This window comes from Anomaloglossus baeobatrachus, chromosome 3, assembly GCF_048569485.1.
Source record: "Anomaloglossus baeobatrachus isolate aAnoBae1 chromosome 3, aAnoBae1.hap1, whole genome shotgun sequence".
NCBI lineage: Eukaryota > Metazoa > Chordata > Amphibia > Anura > Aromobatidae > Anomaloglossus > Anomaloglossus baeobatrachus.
Window position 1 is genome coordinate 228,645,057 of NC_134355.1, and position 14,402 is coordinate 228,659,458.

A 14,402-nucleotide genomic window follows, 5' to 3' on the forward strand; every position below is an offset into this window, starting at 1 on the left:
TGGTGTCTCCGCATGCGGACGATGCTGGCACACCCTTTTTATGGGAGCAGGACCTGGGGAAATACCCCAGGCGTGATATCAGCCAATGGGGAACTAGTAGACAAGTCATGAGTCCTCTCGTTCTGTAGCTAAATTCATAACTGTCACAATGAGAGCGTTGGCGTCTGCCTACGACGCTCCCAGGCCAAGTTATGGCCATATCCCCTGTTGTAGATATTGTCCATAACTCCAGCCAGGGGTGGAGCAGTGCTCCCTCTGAGGTCACTAAGGTAGGAGGGGACCTGGATTTGCCCAGGTTGATAACCCTACTTCGGCCATTTTCCAGGGTTCTTTCGCCGGGGGTCACGTGTAGGAAACATCTGTGGGAAGGATCCTAGAAACCTGGTCTACAGCGCCCCCCTGTGGCCAGACGCACAAGGTAACTGCTGGAACTGTATATGCCTGTTTGTAACCCATGCTTTGATTGTAACTGTACTCTGACATATGTATATTCTGTAGATTCCCTATTGTATATATTGTAGTTTCTAGTGTGCTTTAGGCTGATTAAATTATATAATTAATCTTGGGCTGTTCTGTTATCTCGATCTTGAATCCCACGTCTGTGTGTTCGGCTAATAGTTACCGTGAAGCGGTTGGTGGCAGCGAGTTGTGCCAAGGATTATTGTGGGGAGGCCAGTGAGATTCGGGGAGGTTTTATATATTCCGCCCGCGGAGGTCGGGGGAATATATACCCTACTCTCACCGGGGACCCTTCAATAATCGGCATAAGTAGTATAGCGGCCTCCTTGCTTATTGTCGGGCAATTCCATAATTGGCCTGACTATAAGAGGGGCGCTAGAGAGCGCGTCACGTGCTCTGTCTGTCGGTCGGGAGGTATAAAGGAGGGGTGACCCCCACTTGTTACCCCCCGATTGTGACGTACTGGTAGCCAGCGCGGGGGATTTCTGAGTGACCCCCCCCCCGGTGGTTCGTGACATATTGGTGGCAGCGGTGGGATCGAGATAATAGTGTGTGTGAGTGTGAGACCCATACTCCCAGACACTAAAGACTGCCTGCAGCAGCTGTGGCTGCTGGGGTCTTCAGACCAGACCAACACTAGAGTGTCAGAGTGCAGATACTGTAAGGTGTGTGGAGGCATCAGGTGTCAGTTCTGTGTCAGTGACCAAAGTCTGCAACAATGGCTGAGAGCACCAGGAGCAAAGCCAAAGGAATGGCCGATGCTCAGGCCAGAGACGATGAGGAGGTTGTCCACGAGCCCTCCAAGAGCCCGACGCCAGAGAACAGCTCTGCAGAGGACATTGCACAACCTGGCAATTATGGACAAGATGAGGAGCAGCTCACCCAAGGGTCCTCAATGAGCCAGATGCCAGCCCTCCGCTCTGCAATGGACAGTGAATCACCAGGCTCCGCAGCGGGCCGCAGATCACCACGTGCCATTCCACCGAGCCTGGGAGGCTCGGATAGCCTTCTTCAAATGGCTATGGCCCTACTCCAGGCTGGAGACCGGGAGGGCTACAAGGAACTCATGGCCGAGCGTGAGCGGCAAGCAGCGCGTGACGCTGAGGCGGCGGAGTGGCAAGCAGCGCGTGAGGCTGCAGAGCGGCAGGCAGCGCGTGAAGAGCGCCAGGCAGAGCGTGAGGCTGCGGAGCGACGGCAACAGGCAGACCGTGACCACCAGCTGCAGCTAGCTCAGCTCCGGCCCTCATCAGCCACACGTGACCTTCAAGACACCAAACTTCCAAAGGTCCGTGTTGAGGACTTCCCAGTGCTGGAGAAGGATGGAGACTTGGACTCTTTCTTGACTGCTTTTGAACGGACTTGCCTGCAGCACCATCTGCACAAGGACCAGTGGGCCAAATACCTGACCCCCCGTTTAAGGGGTAAGGCCCTGGATATCCTTGGGGACTTGCCTGCTGAGGCAGATCAGGGCTACGACACCATCAAGCGGGCCCTGATCCACCAGTACAACCTCACTCCAGAGTCCTACCGCAAGAAGTTCCGGAGCCTCCAGAAGGGACCAAAGGACTCCTGGGCTGACCACAGGCGGGCACTTGCCCGAGCTGCCGACCACTGGACCCAAGGCCTGCAGCTTTCCACCGGACCGGAGATCCTGGACTTGTTCATCACGGAGCAACTCTTGTGGAACTGCCCTGAGGATCTCCGCCAGTTCATCCGAGACCAGAAGCCAAAGGGGTCCACGGCTACAGCTGCCCTGGCCGATGACTACACCAACAATCGGGCTCCTGAGGCCAGGAGAGCAGCCACCAGCAGCACCTGGAGAGGGGGTAAGATGAATTCTGCGACTGCCCCACCTGCCCCTAGACTGCAGGGGGTGTCCCCCTCAACTCCCCTCTCCAGGCCCGTGGCAGAGCCAAGACGGTGCCACCAGTGCAACCTACCTGGACACTTCAAGGCCATGTGCCCTCAGCGTCCCAAGGCCCCGGCTCCGTCCCCGTCCCAAGGGCCGCCCAAGGTGTATTGTGTGGGTGGGGGTGGTGGTAGGTCCCTGGACAGCTTCCAACCTGTCACCGTCGGCCGGTCTGTGACCATAGGACTGCGAGACAGCGCCTCGGAGGTGACTCTGGTGCGGCCTGAGATGGTGTCCCCCCAAGACTTGATCCCTGGAAAAACCCTCGCTGTCTCCGGGATTGGAGGCATTGACCCGGCGCTGCCTGTTGCTGACATTTATGTGGACTGGGGCGCAGGGCGAGGGGTGAGAGAGGTGGGGTAACTGATCGGATCCCCGCAAACGTGCTACTTGGGACAGATTTGGGGCAGATAACCTCCCAGTTTGGGCCCCCCCCAAGGGCTGACCCTTCAGCCAGTACTGACATGCCTCCGGACAATGTTAATGTGTTATCTATGAATGATGTAAGGGAGGAGGGAGTGAACTCTGATACTTCTGCTTGCATAGACACCATAGACACACACTCAGCTGCAGCTGTGACAGGGGAGGGGGTCAGAGGAAGGTGTGACAATGCCTCTACAAGTAATCAGCCTGTGAGCTGGGATCTGTTGCCCTCTGCAGGGATAAGCAGAGAGCAGGGTGCTGCAGGGGGAGGACCAGTGTGTGGGGTGGGGGCTACCACAGCAAATGTGGGGTCCCCAGAGATTTCACAGCGGGGTTCTGTTGCTGCAGGGGGGGAACAGGCAGGTGAGATTGGGGCCGGTCCCGGAGCGGAAGTGCTCCCAGGTAAGATCTCGGTGCAGGGTTCCCCCACAACCGGGGTGTCAGGAAGCCAGGTAGGTCTGCCTGAACCGGCGACTTGGTCAGGAACGGAGGAGGAGCAGGCACGACCCACGGTCGCAGCGGCTGTGGCTGCTGTCACCCGCAGTGGGAGTGCTGGAAGCCAAGGGGCCTCCCGGAGGTCCGATAGCTCTTCCCCTTCTGACCAAGTGGCAGCCGAGTCAGGTGGAGGCCAGGACACAGGTCCCGGGGTACTGACCGAAGATGTGACAGTCTCGTCGATTCTGGCCACATCTAGTCAGGGGTTTCAGGCAGCGTTAGAAGCTGACGACAGCCTGAAAGCTCTTAAGGAGCAGGCGGCACAGCCTCCCTCGGACTCGGACCCGGAGCGAGTGGTCTGGGACCAAGGACGGCTGTACCGGGCCACGGTCCAGCAGGGTTCACCGGAGGCGTGGCCCAGGGACCGACAGTTGGTGGTACCCTATCCGTTCCGGACGGAGTTGTTGCGGATCGCACATGAGATTCCGATGGCCGGACACCTAGGGATCGCTAAGACCAAGGCCAGGTTAAACCAGCATTTCTACTGGCCAAAAATGGGGGCCGATGTGGCTGCCTACTGCCGTTCGTGTGAAACCTGTCAGAGAGTGGGGAAGGCGGGGCCACACCCCAAAGCCCCACTAGTATCTCTGCCAATCATCGATGAGCCTTTCAGGAGGGTGGCTGTGGATCTGGTCGGCCCGCTGGCCATCCCCAGCAGCTCCGGGAAACGCTTCATACTGACGGTAGTGGACTATGCCACCCGGTACCCAGAAGCAGTGGCCTTGTCGTCCATTCGGGCTGACAAGGTGGCCACCGCATTGCTGGAGATTTTCTCCCGAGTGGGTTTTCCCCAGGAAATGCTCACTGACCGGGGGACCCAATTCATGTCCCAGCTGATGGAGGCCCTCTGTAAGCAAGTCCAGGTGCGACATCTGGTGGCCAGCCCGTACCATTCACAGACTAATGGCCTGTGCGAGCGGTTTAATGGCACCTTAAAGCAGATGCTTAAGATGTTGGTCGACTCCCATGGGCGTGACTGGGAGCGGTATCTCCCACACCTGTTATTTGCTTACCGGGAGGTTCCACAGGCCTCAACAGGATTCTCACCGTTTGAGCTCCTGTACGGGCGACGTGTGCGGGGCCCCCTGGCTCTGGTGAAAGAGGCTTGGGAAGGGGATTTGGCCACCCCTGGAGTGTCGGTTATCGAGTATGTCATGCGCTTCCGGGACAAAATGCAGGCCTTGACGCAACTGGTACACGACAATATGGCTCAAGCCCAGGCCGATCAGAAGCGTTGGTACGACCAGAACGCTTGTGAGAGGACCTACCAAGTGGGTCAAAAGGTGTGGGTACTGGTCCCCGTACCACAGGACAAGCTTCAGGCAGCCTGGGAAGGCCCATACCTCGTGTACCAGCAGCTCAACCCTGTGACGTACCTGGTCACCCTGGACCCTGCCCGTGGAAGGCGGAAGCCCTTCCATGTGAACATGATGAAGGCACATCATGAGCGGGAGGCATGTGCGCTCCCCGTGTGCAACCTGCCCGAGGAGGGAGAAGCGGAAACCCTCTTGGATATGCTAGCCCAGGTTAGGGCAGGCGGATCCATTGAGGATGTGGAGGTTGGCCACCAGCTCTTGGAGGACCAACGGTCCCAGCTGTGGGCCACCCTACACCCCTTCCGGGGGTTGTTTACCAACCAGCCCGGAAGGACTAACTTGGCTGTCCATCACGTGGACACTGGGGATCATCCCCCGATCCGGCGTTCAGCATATCGGGTCTCCCTGGAGGTGCAGCAACACATGCGCCAGGAGATTGACGAGATGCTGAAGCTGGGGGTGATCCAGGCATCCAACAGCGCTTGGGCCTCGCCTGTAGTCCTCGTCCCTAAGAAGGACCGAACCACTCGGTTCTGCGTGGACTACAGGGGGCTCAATGCTGTCACGGTCGCCGATGCGTACCCAATGCCACGCATCGATGACCTGCTCGATCAGTTGGCCGGGGCTCAGTACCTGACCATCATGGATCTGAGCCGGGGATATTGGCAGATCCCCCTGACTCGCAAGGCCAGGGAACGCTCTGCCTTTATTACCCCATTTGGACTGTACGAGTCCACGGTGATGCCATTCGGGATGAGGAATGCCCCTGCCACTTTCCAGCGGATGGTCAACACCCTGCTCAAGGGACTTGAAGGGTACGCGGCCGCGTACCTGGATGACATTGCCGTCTTCAGTCCCACCTGGGAGGACCACCTAGAGCATCTAGCACAGGTGCTCAGGCGGATCCACCAGGCAGGTTTGACCATCAAGCCGGGAAAGTGTCAGCTGGCCATGAGCGAGGTCCAGTACCTCGGTCACCGGGTAGGCGGGAGAACACTGAAGCCCGAGCCTGAGAAAGTGGAGGCCATCGCATCCTGGCCCACCCCCAGGACCAAGAAGCAGGTGATGTCCTTCTTGGGGACCGCTGGGTACTATAGGAGGTTTGTTCCATGCTATAGTAGCCTGGCAAAGCCCTTGACGGACCTCACCAAGAAGAAGCTGCCCTCTGCAGTCGATTGGACAATGGACTGCGAGACAGCCTTCCGGGCCCTAAAGGACGCCCTGTCCAGCCCGCCCGTGCTACAGGCAGCCGACTTCACGCGGCCGTTTGTAGTACAGACCGACGCCAGTGACTTCGGCCTCGGTGCGGTACTCAGCCAGGTGGACTCTGCGAGCCAAGAGCACCCAGTCTTGTACCTGAGCAGGAAGCTGTTACCAAGGGAAGTGGCCTATTCCACGATGGAAAAGGAGTGCCTGGCCATAGTGTGGGCCCTGCAGCGTCTGCAACCCTATCTATACGGGCGCCACTTCATCGTGGAGACGGACCACAATCCCCTCAGCTGGTTGCACACCGTCTCTGGGACGAATGGGCGATTGTTGCGATGGAGCCTGGCGCTCCAGCAATACAACTTCACCATTCGACACAAAAGGGGCCGTGACCACGGTAATGCAGACGGGCTGTCCCGACAAGGAGAGGTCGCGGACGGGCGCACGGGGGAACACCGGAGTGTGCTGCCCCCTAGCGCCCTCAAAAGGGGGGAGGTGTGAGGTAAATCCGGAGATATGACGATAAATCATGACATTCAAGTTATGTCAGGAAGCCCTCTCCTGGTGTCACCCCCCCTTTCCTGTCACACAACTCCTTCAAGCAGAAATTTACCACAGGGATAAACGGTTTGTTTAGCAGATAGGTGTCAAAGGAACTGGTCTGTGTTCCACTTACACATCCCATGGCCATCTCCTGTGATATGGAGATTAGATGATGTGGGAACAATGGACACAGCATGACTCCCTGCCGTCACCCTGTAGCAGGGGCTGCTATCTAATTAGCAAGCTTGGAAGTATCCAGACAGAACGACTCCAGTAAAAAATGGTTCATATCTCGCAAGCCATATTTCCGATAAATATGGCAACCATAAAAATGGTGTCTCCGCATGCGGACGATGCTGGCACACCCTTTTTATGGGAGCAGGACCTGGGGAAATACCCCAGGCGTGATATCAGCCAATGGGGAACTAGTAGACAAGTCATGAGTCCTCTCGTTCTGTAGCTAAATTCATAACTGTCACAATGAGAGCGTTGGCGTCTGCCTACGACGCTCCCAGGCCAAGTTATGGCCATATCCCCTGTTGTAGATATTGTCCATAACTCCAGCCAGGGGTGGAGCAGTGCTCCCTCTGAGGTCACTAAGGTAGGAGGGGACCTGGATTTGCCCAGGTTGATAACCCTACTTCGGCCATTTTCCAGGGTTCTTTCGCCGGGGGTCACGTGTAGGAAACATCTGTGGGAAGGATCCTAGAAACCTGGTCTACAGCGCCCCCCTGTGGCCAGACGCACAAGGTAACTGCTGGAACTGTGTATGCCTGTTTGTAACCCATGCTTTGATTGTAACTGTACTCTGACATATGTATATTCTGTAGATTCCCTATTGTATATATTGTAGTTTCTAGTGTGCTTTAGGCTGATTAAATTATATAATTAATCTTGGGCTGTTCTGTTATCTCGATCTTGAATCCCACGTCTGTGTGTTCGGCTAATAGTTACCGTGAAGCGGTTGGTGGCAGCGAGTTGTGCCAAGGATTATTGTGGGGAGGCCAGTGAGATTCGGGGAGGTTTTATATATTCCGCCCGCGGAGGTCGGGGGAATATATACCCTACTCTCACCGGGGACCCTTCAATAATCGGCATAAGTAGTATAGCGGCCTCCTTGCTTATTGTCGGGCAATTCCATAATTGGCCTGACTATAAGAGGGGCGCTAGAGAGCGCGTCACGTGCTCTGTCTGTCGGTCGGGAGGTATAAAGGAGGGGTGACCCCCACTTGTTACCCCCCGATTGTGACGTACTGGTAGCCAGCGCGGGGGATTTCTGAGTGACCCCCCCCGGTGGTTCGTGACAGCCTGTTTTTGCTGGATTAGCTGATGTTTTTATTGATACCATTTTCGGGCAGGTAATTTTTTAATCACTATTCCAATTTTTGGAATGTAGAATGAACAAAAAAACAAAAAATTTTTTTTTTAATATGCCGTCTTCTGTCATAAAGGTGATGAGATTTTCAATTTTCGGGTCAGTACGATTAGTGATCACACGCACGTACACACGTGTGTGTGTGTGTGTGTGTGTATGTATGTATGTATGTATGTGTGTGTATTTTACCACTCTTACACAATGAAAGCCATTTTATTGAAAAAATATTGTTTTTAAGTTGGTGTATTCTTAGATCAGTAGCTTTTATTTTTCCATTGGTTGAGTGTTGGCTTGTTTATTTGCGGACCTAGATTGTGATTTCATCTCTAGAATTTTTATTCACGTGCAACTTTTTCATCTTGTTTTTATTCTAGTTTTACTTACTGAAAAAGCAGTGTTTTTATTTAAATGTTTTTACGATGTTCATTGTAGGGGTTAAATAGTGTGACCATTTTATAGATTGTCGCTCTGGATGGACGATACCAAATTGTTTACTTTGGTTATTTTTGTTTTTAGATTAGGTTGTTGTTGTTATATATATATTTTGGAGGTTTTAAAATTTTTGTTTCACCCCTTTCCCCCAATTGCGTCTATTCTTCTGATAACTGGTCTCATGCATTGCAATAGATATGTATTGTAATATATCAGACCTGTCAGATCACGCTGACTGCCCCAACATAGACCAGGTCTGACAGGCATTCTAACAGGCCACCTTACCTGACACACCACAAGGTCATTGACCTATGGGTGCCATGACAACCCTTGGCTACCTGGTATTTAGTCATGGGGGTGCAAATTGGGGAGAGAAAAGGAGGACCCTTCCTCTCGCAACCTTTTAAATGCTATCGCTAGCGGCATCTAGAGGGTTAATGCCGGGGGCAGTGCATGCAAGCCGAGCTCCTGTGGTGCTCGTGCAGGAAGTGCTGATATTTTAGCACCTCTTGACAATCATGTGCTTTGATTGGTCAGTCACATTGTCTTACCAAGCACAGCATTCAGAGAATGGAGATCAATGAAATGGGTCCCCGCATCTCTCGCAGTGGCTGTCAGTGACAGTTGCCGAGAGAGTTGTCAGTGTTTTTTTTTACACAGTGACAGTTTAACCCCTTAAGGACGAAGCCAATTTTGTACTTAAATGGAGCCAGTCACCAGGATTTTCATATATAAGCTAAATTCAGTGCTATACTGGCGCTTGGGCTGATTCTATACATATCATTAGTGGTCAGCTCGGATGTTTAGGTCTTCAAATCCAAAAAAATAAAGTTTATAAAATGAGCAGCTTCTTGAGTGACCGTTGCACTGGAGCAGATCATATATTCATGGTTATCCCCTCCCTCTGTTAGAATTAGCATAAGTATTATACAAACGACTCACTTTGTTGCAGGACCTGTGTGAGGTCATACCCATGTGACCTGGTATCCAGCTTTGATGGCTGAGGCTCCACCCCTTCTGGTCGCATGGGTATGACCTCACACAGGTCCTTTCACAAAGTGAATCGTTGGTATAATGCTTATACTAATTCTAACAGGGGGAGGGGATAACTATGAATATATTATCTGCTCCAGTACAACTGTCACTCAAGCAGCTGCCGATTTTTTACTTTTTTGGATTTCAAAACCTATACATCCGAGCTGACAACTAAAGGTATGTATAGAATCAGCCTGATAGTGCCAGTATACCACTGGCTTTAGCTTATATACAAAAATCCTGGTGACTGGCTCCTTTTAAGTACAAAATTTGCTTCGTCCTTAAGGGGTTAAACTGTCAATGTGTGAAAAAAACACTGACCACTCTCTCGGCAACTGTCGCTGACAGATGCTGGGTGATTGGTTTCCTTTAATGCCCAGGCCATTTTTTTGCAGTTCTGACCAGTGTCCTGTTATGAGGTTTTAACTCTGGAACGCTTCAGCGGATCCCGGTGATTCTGAGATTGTTTTTTCGTGACATATTGTAGTCCAGGATAGTTATAAATTTAGAACAATATATTTTGCTTATTTGTGAAAAAATCGGAAATTTGTTGAAAATTTTGCAATTTTCAAACTTTTTTATTTTTTATGCCCATAAGGCTGGGGCCACACGGGGCACTACTGCGATGCTCGCATGAGACTCGGCTCGCGCTGGCAGCACATCAGGAGCAGAGTGTCATACGAGTGTGCCTGCATCTGAGCTCCGATCATGTGAGCAGACCTCAGCTGCGGAGGGCGGGCCGGCTCTGAGGAGGGGAGGGAGGGAATTCTCTCCCTCTCTCCTCCGTTGTCTGCTATTGCCATTCTCGCACTGCACTGGCAGTACACCGGTGTACCGCGAGTGCAGTGTGATTTTTCTCTCGCCCCATTCACTTGAATGGGTGCGAGAGAAAGAGTCTCGCCTTACAATCGCAGCATGCTGCGATTGTTTTCTCGGTCCGATTAGGGCTGAGAAAATAATCGCTCATGTGTGCTGACACACAGGCTAGAATTGGTCTGAGGGGAATGCGATGTTTAATCGCACTCCACTCGCACCGATTTTCTTGCCGTGTGGCTAAGGCCTAAACCGGAGAGTTATGTCGCACAAAATAGTTAATAAATTACATTTCCCACATGTCTACGTTACATCAGCACAATTCTTGAAACATTTTTTTGGGGTTAGGAAGTTAGAAGGGTTCAAAGTTAATCGGCAATTTCCCATTTTTTTTTTTTTTTTTTTAACAAAATTTGCAAAACCATTTTTTTAGGGACCACTTCACATTTGAAGTGACTGAGAGCCCTAGGGTGACAGAAAATACCCAAAAGTGACACCATTCTAAAAACTGCACCCCCCAAAGTACTCAAAACCACATCTGAAAAGATGATTAATATTAACCCTTTAGGTGCCTCACAGGAACTAAAGCAATGTGTAATGAAGAAAAAAAATATTTTACCTAAAAATGTTGCTCTAGTGCCAATTTATTCACTTTTAGAAGAAATAACACCACAAAATGGACCCCAAAATTTGTTCCCCAGTTTCTTCTAAGCGCGCAGATGATACCCCACATGTGGTCAGAAACCTCTGTTTGGACAAATGGGAGGGCCCGGAACAAAAGGAGCAATATTTGAATTTTGGAAAGCAAATTTGGCTGAAATAGATTGCGGGCACCATGTTGCATTTGCATGGCCCCTAAGATATCTAAACAGCAGAAACCCCCACAAGTGACACCATTCTGGAAACTAGACCCCTCAAGGATTTTATCTGAGTATAATGAGCATTTGAACCCACAGATACTTCACAGAACTTGATAACATTAGGCCGTCATATTGAAATTTTTTTTTTTTCACAAAAATGTTTCTCACTTTTTCAAGATGCCTCTAGACCTTCTAGAATATGGGGGTATGCTCAGGGTACGTATCCCCCATTTTCTAGGAGTGCAGACCCTCCATGTGAGGAGTGTGGGGGCAATGATACTGCACACGCTCTCCCCAGGTCCACAGCTGTATTTTGAGTGCTGTAAGGTCAGTGTCTCTGAAAGCAGAAAGCTGAGCTGACAGCCGCTGTCTGCGCATGCGGCCAGCATCTATTGTGAAGAATGAGGCATTGCGGGGGATCAATGCTGCGCAAGGTTCTGGGGAACAGCCAAAGGGATTATAGGTCGTGACTTAGCAGGGCCTGGGGAGGTGTTTTCTGTCGCATGTGTCATGGCACATGCGACAAATCGGAGGAAGAGGGTGGATGCGGCTGGCGTGCTGCCATCTTGGATTATCGGGAGGGGTTTGGAGGGGCATAAACATTTCACAGGGTCAATGATAACTAATGGTCTCCAACCAAACTAAAGGGTACTTTGGCAACATCAGGGGACCAGAAGAGGAGATTTATTTACCATCTGACATGTTTGATCATGCCAGGTTTTTTACCGGCGGCACCATTGACTGTCAAATCATCACGGTTACACGTCATGATGTGGGAACTGACACCTGCCTGCTCATGATGTGCTATGCATGTCTTGTGGCATTAAGAGGTTAAGGGAATACCAATGAATGGTTTAAAAATTGCAAAATGTTCCTTTTTTTTTCTTTTTTTTTTTTGTTGGTGTGAAATAATTTGATATATTTTCATAATCTCAAATCATGTCAACGAAAGTGGTCCCTAATAGGTTTTGTAAAGTTTCTTGGAAAAATTAAATATTGCTGCTAATGTTTCAATCCCCCTACATTTCAAACAAAGGTTTAAAAAAATGCTTATGTAAAGCAGACTTGTGGTGGTGTCACTAAGGGTATGTTCACACATTAGGTTTTTGCTCTGCGGCACAATCCGGCGATTTGCGGGTGCGGTTTTTCCTCACTTTTATTAACGCCGGATTGTGGTGCATGTACTTGCGTTTGATCCGGTTTTTCCAGATGCGGACAAAATCATCACTCCGGCGGCCGCACAGGACGCAGAAAGCAAAGTTTTGGGTTTTTTTTTTGCCTGCGGCAAAAAAACGCACAGCTGTGCGGCATGGTGCATAATGAAAGTCTATGAGCCCCGGATCCGGTGGCATGCATCAAACGCCAGAAGCATGTACCGGATCCGGGTTTTACTTCTGAGCATGCCCAGAAGTGATAAGTCATTGCTCGTCAGAAAATCAATCCTTCACTCTCTCTCACTCGCTGACTCTCTCACTCGCTGACTCTCTCACTCGCTGACTCTCTCACTCGCTGACTCTCTCACTCGCTGACTCTCTCACTCGCTGACTCTCTCACACTCACTCACTGACTCTCTCTCTCTCTCTCTCTCTCTCTCTCACTCGCTGACTCTCTCTCACTGACTCTCTCACTCACTGACTCACTCACTGACTCTCACCCACTCACCAGCGCTGCACGGCTGTCACACTGCTCTGGCGGCTTCTCCTGATTTGAAAATGCTGGCCGCCCATTATTCAATCTCGTATTCACTGCTTTCCCCGCCCACCGGCGCCTATGATTGGTTGCAGTCAGATACGCCCCCACGCTGAGTGACAGCTGTCTCACTGCAACCAATCGCAGCCGCTGGTGGACGGATCTATATCTTGTAGTAAAATAAATAATTAAAAAAAAAAAAAAAAAAAAAGACGTGCGGTCCCCCCAATTTTGAAACCAGCCAAGATAAAGCCACACAGCTGAGGGCTGGTATTCTCAGGATGGGGAGCGCCACATTATGTGGAGCCCCCAGCCTAACACTATCAGCCAGCAGCCACCCGGAATTGCCGCATCCATTAGATGCGACAGTCCCGGGACTCTACCCGGCTCATCCCGAATTGCCCCGGTGCGGTGGCAATCGGGGTAATAAGGGGTTAATCATGGCAGGTGTCTGAGACACCCCCAATGATTAACCTGTAAGTGAAAGTAAATAAACACACACACACACACACACACACACCCCAAAAAATACTTTATTTGGAATAAAAGACAAAAAACACACTCTTTCACCATTTTATTAAAATCCCCAAATACCCCTCCAGGTCCGACGTAATCCACGGAGGTCCCACGACGATTTCAGCTCTGCTACATGAAGCTGACAGGAGCGGCAGTAGAACACCGCCGCTCCTCTAAGCTCCACGCAGCAACTGGAGGGAGTCGCGCTGTCAGCGGGGACGTCACTGAGGTAATGCCGGGGTGTGTGCGGTGATGATGCGTGCGGGAGTGCCGGTGTATGTGCGGTGATGGTGCGTGCGAGAGTGCCTGCGTGTGCGGTGATGGTGGGGACGGTAGTGCCGGTGTTTGTGTGGTGATGATGGGTGTCTCTCTCCGCATTAAACAAAAAAAAGAAAACTGATCCTTTTTTTTTTTTTTTTTTTTTTTAAACCAGATCCGTTGCATCCGTTTTTACACAATCTGAGACAGACCCGTTGCATCTGATTGGAAAAAACTGATGTGTGAACTTGGCCTTAGTCGTAACGCTAATAATAAGTGATCTGTTTTTAGTGCATAAAATCTGTTTGAAAATTGCAGGTGTTTCAAAAATGTTGTTAAATTTTGCAATTTTTTCAGATACAAACGCAAGTTATGCCAAACTAAATTTACCACGAAAATGCAGTTTCAGAATCACTGGGATAAGTTAAAGTATTTCAGACTTATTACCACATAAAGTGACACTGGCCAGAGTTGAAAACATTGGCCTTGTCAAGAAGGTGTAAATGGCTTGCTTTTATTTTAACCTTTTGACCGCTGAAGCCTATTTGATGTTGAAAGGTTTCAGACCTGGTGACATTGGTCCTACAAATAAAATATATTTATATAAAAATATAAATATATTTGGTCATACAAATAAAACAATGGTCATACCCTCAAAGGCATAAGTCCCTAATGTGATTTAGACCTCCATTTTGTCACCACCTGAAAGATCATACAACAAAACTGGTTGAATAATGGTGAGACTAGATTATTTGGGGAAAGAGCATAGAAAGTGATATTTCAAGTGGTTGAGATGATAGGCGGCCTATTTCATGGAGCAATGAGTAAACTGGTCGGGGTTGCAATTTTATCTGTGAAAACTAGGGCCATATTAAATGTAGTCATATTTGGCAGACCCAAACCCTCTCAGGACCCAGTGTTTGAGTACAGATTCTGCCCTTATAACCTCAGATGAGTTTCATGATCTGCGGTCACACTGATCAGTAAAGGTCTGAATCTGTATATTATTTTTTTTTATTCCATGGCGCTTTACATGTGAAAAGGGGTATACATAATTGGGACCAGTACAATAA

At 50.4% G+C, this 14,402-nt stretch overlaps 1 protein-coding gene across 1 annotated transcript in view; it reads left to right on the forward strand.

Annotated features, from left to right (window-relative positions):
• The window catches only part of LOC142296314 (adenylosuccinate synthetase isozyme 2), a 354,349-nt gene that overhangs the window by 90,182 nt on the left and 249,765 nt on the right, over positions 1–14,402 (forward strand). The gene's annotated exons all lie outside the window — the stretch shown is intronic.